This window comes from Lolium rigidum, unplaced genomic scaffold (genome assembly GCF_022539505.1).
Source record: "Lolium rigidum isolate FL_2022 unplaced genomic scaffold, APGP_CSIRO_Lrig_0.1 contig_48466_1, whole genome shotgun sequence".
In the NCBI taxonomy this organism is placed as follows: Eukaryota; Viridiplantae; Streptophyta; class Magnoliopsida; order Poales; family Poaceae; genus Lolium; species Lolium rigidum.
This window is the reverse complement of record NW_025900725.1, coordinates 1-8,677: the sequence shown is the minus strand read 5'-3', so window position 1 is coordinate 8,677 and position 8,677 is coordinate 1. Positions and strand designations below refer to the sequence as shown.

The 8,677-nt window shown below is 41.1% G+C and overlaps 1 long non-coding RNA gene across 2 annotated transcripts; it reads right to left on the bottom strand.

Moving 5' to 3' along the window:
• Nucleotides 1-759: 759 nt before the first annotated feature.
• On the bottom strand, nt 760-8,581 carry LOC124681603. 2 transcript variants are annotated; one of them, XR_006995954.1, is made up of 8 exons: nt 8,295-8,581; nt 7,592-7,682; nt 5,403-5,571; nt 3,890-5,185; nt 3,577-3,677; nt 3,374-3,501; nt 2,645-2,875; nt 760-1,720 (listed from the first exon to the last, which is right to left on the bottom strand). It is a non-coding gene; the product is annotated as an uncharacterized LOC124681603 (long non-coding RNA). The 2 variants fall into 2 exon arrangements; XR_006995953.1 differs by having other exon boundaries at nt 3,890-4,485; nt 8,295-8,570.
• Between the last annotated feature and the right edge of the window lie 96 nt (nt 8,582-8,677).

Sequence of the window (8,677 nt, the reverse complement as noted above, 5' to 3'; positions counted from 1 at the left end):
AAAGCTTCACCCAGTGCCTGCATTTTGGTGCATTCTTCTTTCTTTCCTTGGTCTTTCGTTCTGCGATATTCCAAATAACTTATCTAATTACAACGTATTAACTGCTAATTTTATCAAATCTCAGGGACATGGTCTAATCATGACGGTAGTATTTTATCATAACTCATCATGCTGTACCATAACTCATCATTTGCAAAAATGCTATGGCAGCACGGGCATCAAGTATTCAAGCAGATGTCTATTCAAAGTATCCTCTAGACCATGATCATTCACTTTGTGACTGCAACCACAGCTTCCATCAAATATAAATCTATTTGTCCGATCTGGATTACATGGCAGCTCTTAGAGAGAAACAAATTGATTAAAATTTAATCCAATCATCTGGCTGAGCAAAAAACTGAAGAACTATACTCAAGCAGAATTTCTAAAACAAAAAAAGGTGTATGTAACACATTTTTCACAAATATGCAATCCGACGTGAAAGTGCATTACAGATTTAAGCGAAACATGCAGTGAATAAACACCTCTTCTCACAGTACTCAGGCATTTGATACCAATACTTCAAAGGAAAGACAAAATTTTCAAGCCCCAGTGCCCAGTTCTCTAGTCTGGATACATACTCAGAGTATCACTTTCTGGATTGGGTTATAGTGCTTGGTGGCCGCTAGCGACGCCGCATCGACCACTTCTTCCCCTCGACGAGATTTCACCGCACATACCTACAAATCAAAAAAGAGAAACATAGACCACACAGGGTCATATCTCCTCAATAGGATTGGCAAGCTACAACTATGAACAAACTTAGTATTATTAGTTGCAAAAAAAGTAGTAGGCCTGATTTTTCTTCTCAACAATAGACTGGTAGCCTTTTTCTAATATTATTTCATTGTGCAAAATATCGTACTGACTTTCAATCCACTACCAAAAGTCACAAAAATGTCTGAAAATTTTGGTACACATAATTGTAATATCCAGCATAACCTATGGTGTAATGGCCTCAGCTAGGATTCATGGGATGGAGAATTAGGCTTGAGTAGTAATCAAACCAGTGATTTGATCTATATGGCTGATGTTGCAGACTCGGCTCGGCTCAGTCCCGCTGCCAGTGGATGCGTGTGTGTTTGTGACTGTGACAGGTTATTCTCTTATGCTTACTGACTCCAGTTTAAATTTAGTAATAATAGGACATAATAACCTTCTCTTAAGTAACCTAGTCAAGAAAAAGTCCCTATCATTAAATTGAGTTGTCAGGAAAATCATATGATACAAATATCTATCTTAATTCTCAACAAGTGTTCATATGCGAAGCCCTAGACGAGTTATCTCAAAGACAGGTTACATGTCAGCAGTCCTAAAACGGTATGCATAGAATTCACATTCCAATCAAATTACTAACCTAAATGCCTGCGTGTCAAACACGCAGAAATTTACATTGATGGAAATTTTTGAAAAATCAAGAAACATGTAGGTTAATTATAAAATTAATATGAAACAAGTTCAGAAACATATTTATTCACTAACCTAGCAACTGACTTCCCTGGACTGCACTCAACCTGCTTGGGTTCAACAACCATTGCCAGTGGTTTGGCATCGATCACTGTAGTCGGGGCATTGTCCAGATTGCTTGTATCGTCATCCATTGGTTCGGTGACAACCTTAGGCACACGATTTCTCTTGAGCCACATCCTCCAGCTGTGACACTCAAGTTACGCCACTTGTCCTGCACAACCAGACCATAATAAGATTTATTTACACTCCATGATACACATAGACATTGGTAGTTGTTCCAGGAAGCTCGAGGCTATAGCGACAGACAGCTAAATGAGAACTACAATTGTTTTCTCAAACTGGTAAGAAACTTAGTATCTTAGCCAATATATTTAACGAAAACAATAAAACCCATTATGATGATCTGACCATCACTTGTTTCCCAGGACAATTAGTACTCATTATTTTTCATCTACAGAACAGAATCCAAGAATGTAGTAACATCAGCAATACCAGAAGAGGATACAGCGTTGGAAAATTTTAAAGCCAACTTATTATGCCATCAAAACTATCCTATTTACATGTGGGAGGTTGAACTCTACAACCTCAAATATGTGCTCCTTCGATAGTTTTGAAGGAAATGCACACCAGTTATTTTGAAGGAAATTACACCTTCTTAGTTTGCCCATTATAAAATAAAACATGATTCAGGCATCAGTCCAAGGATTCATGACTTAAGCGAAAACAAGTAACCTCCGATAACAATCCATAATTCAAAATTACACGTGCTTTATTATACAATAATATATAGTCCATAAAAAATCATATTATTAACAATACTTATAAACATATACTATTATAATTTTTCAGAGAGCCTATTTGCCACACACACAGCAATTAGTAATGTTATTAAGATGATAAGGCAATAGATGCATTTATATTTAATTATACATGCACCCATTCCAACCAAAAGTGCTCCGGGTGCAGTCTAGCTCTAATGCCTTCGAGGATTTCAATAATATTTCATTCCATTGAATTGGCTCAACATTTTGGGTACTTGAGAACTGCAAGCTACCAATTTTGTATTCCATTGAAGTAGCTCAAACATGACATTTGTCCTTTCCTATTCAAAAAGCATGTTTTCACATCTACTTACCTTCAGCCTGTAGGGGCATTTTGTCAGAAAACCCGCACGTGTTTATACGGAGGAGGCAAAACTGTTCTAGGTGAATCTTGTGATTTGCCATGTGTCATCTAGTCTAGACACAAAAAGAAGCATCATCCTTGTCTCTTGATGCCCTCAGCTTGTATAGATATAGGAAGGGAATTTAGATGTTGCATGCTTGGTCTACAGACTGAATTCACTCAACATTCTGCAACAAGAATGCTGAAAACAGAAACATGAGAACGTTATGCTATTTAAAAAAATATTTTGTAGTAAGAAAGCTCATTTCACAACTTGGAAATGAGGACGAATTTCAAAGGCTAACATCAATCTAAGTATCAAAGGGTGATCATTTTTCGGCTGATGTTTCTTGCAAACAAAAGGTTATGGGTTGGTGGGAGCTAAGGATACATACTTGTGTAATCCATGATCTCTACTGTCTAGTGCTTAGACTAAGTCCTGGTCCATGCACCAATCGTGCTATCGTGTACATGTCAGTGTTAGTTACATGTATTTGCTTATATAAACATTGTCAATCAATGAGAAGTATCAAGTTCAGTTTGCATTCCTGCAATATCAGTTAGCTCGGAAGGCCCAAAATATTTGCAGTTCAGTCTAATACCCATGCATCCAGACAATTATTTGCGGAGCAATTAAAAGGAACAACACAGGATGCCAGACTGCATGTAATTATTTTCACTAACAAGCCTGATGCCATACCTTTTCATATCTCTTGAAAGCCTAGGCAGAATTGCCATCTTAAATACTCAAAACATGCATTTCACTCTTCTTTCTTCCTGGTAGCTGCTTCATTCCTCTCGATGTTGCTTTTCAAATCCCAAGATTCCCTTATTAAGAGAAACGCCCACTTCAACACATGTTCACCAGCAGCAACAAAGATGGATGTGTAGATAAAAAATTACCTTGTCGAAGAAAACAGGCTCCACTTCGTAGTGGACAGTGGAAGAGGAACCACAGCATGGATTTCCCAATCAGGGATGGAGGCCTTGCTAAACATAATAACCTGCAAAATCATGTACACCTATGATCAGGCACCAACTTTCAGAAGATATATCATTATCATATACACCGTACCGTGAGGACCCAAATCCTTGTTGAATGCACATAAATCCCACATATACACGTATGATCAGGAACCTATTTCTCAAATAATAGCAGATTGGCAGGCATGCAAGTTTTGATGAGGAAGAGGAAGAGAAGAGGAAGAGCACTGACCCCGTTGGAGGCCATGGCCTCTTCCTTGGAGAAGGCCCCGAGCCCCTGATACTCCCGTCGTCGTTGTGCACGGGCATCTCGGTTTGTGGCGAAGAAGGCGTCGATCACGGCAAGTTGCTGGTCCACCATGCCCACGTCCACTTGGCGCGACATCGAACTCCCCGAGCTTGCGATGTGATGTGTCTCTCCCCAGATCCGTGAGAGGTAGCGAAGGTCGTAGGTGGAGACCGCGAGACGACACAGCGCCATCGGCCGTCGTGGAGATGCCAAGGGGACGTCGGGCTCAAGGCAGCGGCGACCAAGGAGGAGCTGGAGGGAGTTCTTATGGTTCATGGCGACCTCCAGTTGCAACGCCCCGACCTTCCGGTAAAGAATCAAGAGGAACTGCAGGACGGGGTCACGTTCCTCCTGCCGGAGGAGGTATGCGCCGCTGGCCGCTTGCCACCGTAGATCGACCGGGGAGCATCTCCTTGACCCAATAATTTGGTGTATAGCAGTCGACCCAATAAACCAATGTTACCGCATCTAAAGCCGTCGACAGTTGAATGGGGAAACTAAGGGGGTCACCTCTCTCTCTTTGCCAATAGCAGTTCCTCCTAATTATAGAAAACCAAGAAATCAATCTCCAGAAATAACAGACCCAAACAATAGGTATGATTGGGAAAATCCAATAAGTGCAGCGAGAACCCTGACCATCTCACGCCTTAGATTCCCACCACAATTGAGTGCACAAGGCACGCCCAAATAGTTCAACGAATTGAGCTTTGACTATATGATCATGTGCAGTTTGCAAATGAAAAAAGCTATTGACTATATCTCCCCTTTATGGACATCATGCTCCTGCCATTTTACCAACCTATTGTTTTTAATACCAGAATATGTAATTAAATATTATAGCTTACTTTGCACATGAAGTAGCTCTTAAATAAAAATCGACCTGGACTGAGAAAAAAAAGACAATTAACTGCTTATCATTTTTCTCTTGGTTCCCAGTTAACAGCGTAAATTGATAAGCAGAGATAACTTACTAAACTAACAGGAAAGAAAACAAAAAAAAATGACAGAAGTAAGATGTGCATATTTGAAGACATAAGCAGACTTCCTTTGAGTAGCTCCGCACCATTGCCACATTGTTCTTATACCGCCCATGCAAAAAACATACATAAGTAGTTTTACATAGACGAAATTTGCAAGTAGGGTATCTGAACAAGCAATAAATTCAAACTCAGTAGGAACACTCTATAAGATTTGAATAGGAACCTTCCATGTCCATAATTGCACTGGATGCAGCAAACACTGGGGTAGAAAAATAGGACAAATCATTCATGTGACAGAATCATTTTTACCAAACCATATTAAACAAATAACTTAAAAACACTGTAGCACAGTTCACCTAGGAATCAAAGATTAAAGGCAGAGCTTTCCTCATATCTCCAAAGTTTGTAGTTAATTTCTAACAAAAGAATAAACAACGTGACAAATATGGTAAATAGTTTTCTGTTCATCCCCTTACCCGAGTGGTTGGACGCCGGCGACTGTACCATTTCACACTCCGTTTCTCCACGAGTTGTCGGCATGGGAAGGACAACATGATCACAACCGATGTGCCACGCCCTCCACCTTTCTCTACCCCTATTGGTTGGACGAAATTGTATTAAGCCCATAGGTTTCTTGATTGATTCCTAGTGAGGGTACAGAATGCATTAGGATTAAGATTGAACTGAGAGGAGATATACTGAATCTCTACATCTTAGAAATACAGATCTCCATAGTTGATGATAAATGTGTAAAAGGCAATGAAGAAGAACATATCAAAATTACATATACATATATCCGTACAATAGCCAAGATTATCAGTACAACTTGGTTTTGATAATGTCATCAGTATTAGGAATTTAGGAACATCTGCACCACTGACTAATGTAGTGAGCAACCTATATATGTAGTAGTACCCTATTCCCTGCTGTAGTAGTACCTTTTTTTTCCCTCGCTTATCGATTGATAAGGGTGATTCCTTGACTTTTTATTGTAATCAAAATAATCACCTTTCTTTAAAATGGAACCACCACACTGACCAAATAAACTCCCCAAAAATATATGTTAACTTATCATTAGAAAGAAGTGAACTTCTAGTGTTTGCCAGACATAAGTCTATGAACAGAGGATATAGTTTCTCTCTGAACTTCACAGCTCTACCTCTTTAAACTTCACATCACAGAATAATTCTTTGAAACAAATAGCCCACCGCCTAGCACAACCACAAAATATTCGAATAAACACGGAACAAGATAGCACTACAAAGAAGAATAAATGCACCCAATGTACCACCATGTACCAGCACAAAGAAAAAATTGAAAGCCGACAGGGAAGTGACCTACTGCGTTTTATACAAAGAGAAAACTTGTGCATTTGTCAGTGGCATTTTATCGAATAGGTGCCGTGTACCTCCACTGGCAATTTCTAATAGCTACATGAACTTAAAATCATGAAAAAAAATCAATCAGACCAGCTGCCGATAAGTAGCACAATCATGGAATGGAACATCAGCCGCCGCCAGCCAGGAAGTCACCCTGTTTGCGCACGGATATGGTGCATACCTTCTTCTTCTGGAGCTTGAAGAGCACACTGAAACAGGTTTAACAATTAAAACCAGTTCATTCTAACACGATGTTCATTATCACCAGCTTTCAGAAACTTACTTGCCGAAGTGCATATGTTATACCTGTTTGACAAGTGGTTGCTGAGAAAGAACATAAAAATTCTTGTTGAAACCATTTTCCACAAGCGGTTTCTAACCAAAATATAATATCAAATCAATCCTTTTCCACAGCCTGCGCCTATTTGAGGTAATCCAAAGCGTCACTCTACGCCTAGATTAAATGCACTGTAGTACCCTCATTTAGAGGCAGCAAATAGGCTTGATATACTACCATATACATAGTTGAATACCATGATGGAAGGGCTACATAGAAGCGTACTCTTGCAGAGGAAAAATGAACACAAAACAATGCTATACTTTGAGAAGTAATAACTCAATGAATGCCCAGTTAGCCATTATAAATTTTGATGAGTAACACGGGACCTCATTTCTCAAATTTTATCGGAAAAACTACACTAACACGAGAAAGAAAAACCATGTGGTGCATATAGCTGCATGTACTGTCCATCTTACAGTCTGAATTAGAAAATCACATATGAATTAAAAAACGATAAGGACCAACGTTGTTCAGGCGGCAACAAACTCAAGTAAGACGTGATATAATAATTTTCTTGTCATTTACTGATTTTCACCTACTTTCTGTTGAAGTTGATTTGACTGTACTCTCCTAGATGGAGATAAAAAACGATGTAATGTGGAATGTAGGTCTAACACATTTGCATAAGAAAAACTCCAGCCATGTCACTGGAAATAGCTAGGAAAAACTGATGGTTCTAACATGTGTGCCAGCGGTCCTGATGGTTGTATGTTATCTGGGAGCTAAGAAAAGAAATCATAGAAAAGTACCACAGAGGTAATCTTTGAGTATGCCAAGGAAACTATCATTTTCTCTAGCTTTGAGTCCGATGCTGCGCTGTAAGTAAACCATTAGTTGACACATTGCAAGTACCATGGATCTTGTATTCCTGTCATGATCGGCAGTAATCAATAATTTTATATAAATTCCTATCATGATCGGCAGTAAGCACATAATTTGGATTCACCTTCTTGAAGGGTGCAAAGAGGATCTTCAGTACCATATTCCAATTCAACATTCTACCCTCCTTCATTTTTTCGCAGCAAAGGCTTCCCATTCTGCAAGCATAAAGCAAATTAGTATTTTAGATTTGGCTGAACTACTGAAGTCACTAAGGGCATGTACAACCCAGAACGCTTAGGAAGGCGCTTAAGCGTACCAAAACAAATATCAGGAAGTCTTATATTCTCTAAGCGTCCTACCTCACAACGCCCAGCGCTACAATCCGTCGCTAAGCGAATTAAAAAAATAGGAAAAGTAACTCTAGCTTCGTTACCTCTACAACGCGAGGCGCTTGCGGCTGGTACCAAAAGGCCTACCGAAAAGCTCTGTCTAGACCTCAGCTCAAGTCCGCTGCCCGTCAATTTATTTTCTTTTCCTAGCGCCCGGCGCTCACCCTTGCAGGTCGTGCGGAGGAAATTTGGCTTAGCGCCCGACTCAACTTTTCGCGTCGACGCGAGGCTAAATCCCGAGATCGATCAGGATTCTGGCATAACTACCGGGAAAAGGATCCTAGCGCCTGGCTTAAGCGCCGGCGTTGTACATGCCCTAAATCCGCCTAGGAGATGAGACGGGGTGAAGCTGGTGAGGTGGGGATGGGGTGCCACGGGAGAGATGGGATGGGTATAGGTGGTTAGGAGGATGAGGACAGACGGAGAGAGGGGCCATACCTGCGCCGCCGCGACGAGTAGACTGGGGAGAGGTCTTGATCCGGGCCGTCGGAGCTCGTTGGCCCCCAGCTTCGGGAGGCAGTGGAGGACGACTTCCTTGGAGAGCCGCGTGAGCAGGGGGTCTTGACTGCCACTGGCCTCCGTCGCGGAGACGCGCGGCGCCATAGCCCCTCTCTCTGGATCGCGCCGTCGTCTGCGGCTGCGTCCCTCAGATCTCGCCGTCGTTGTCGTCTGATGCGGAGGAGAGTGAGTAGGCTGTTGGGCTTGGCCCAATTTGGCGCTTTGGACGACGGAACCGAAGGGTTACGACCAGGACGACGAAAGTTTTGACGTATTGGTGTTGGCAGAATAAGGAACACATTCCTCCTTTTTAAGTAGTGTAG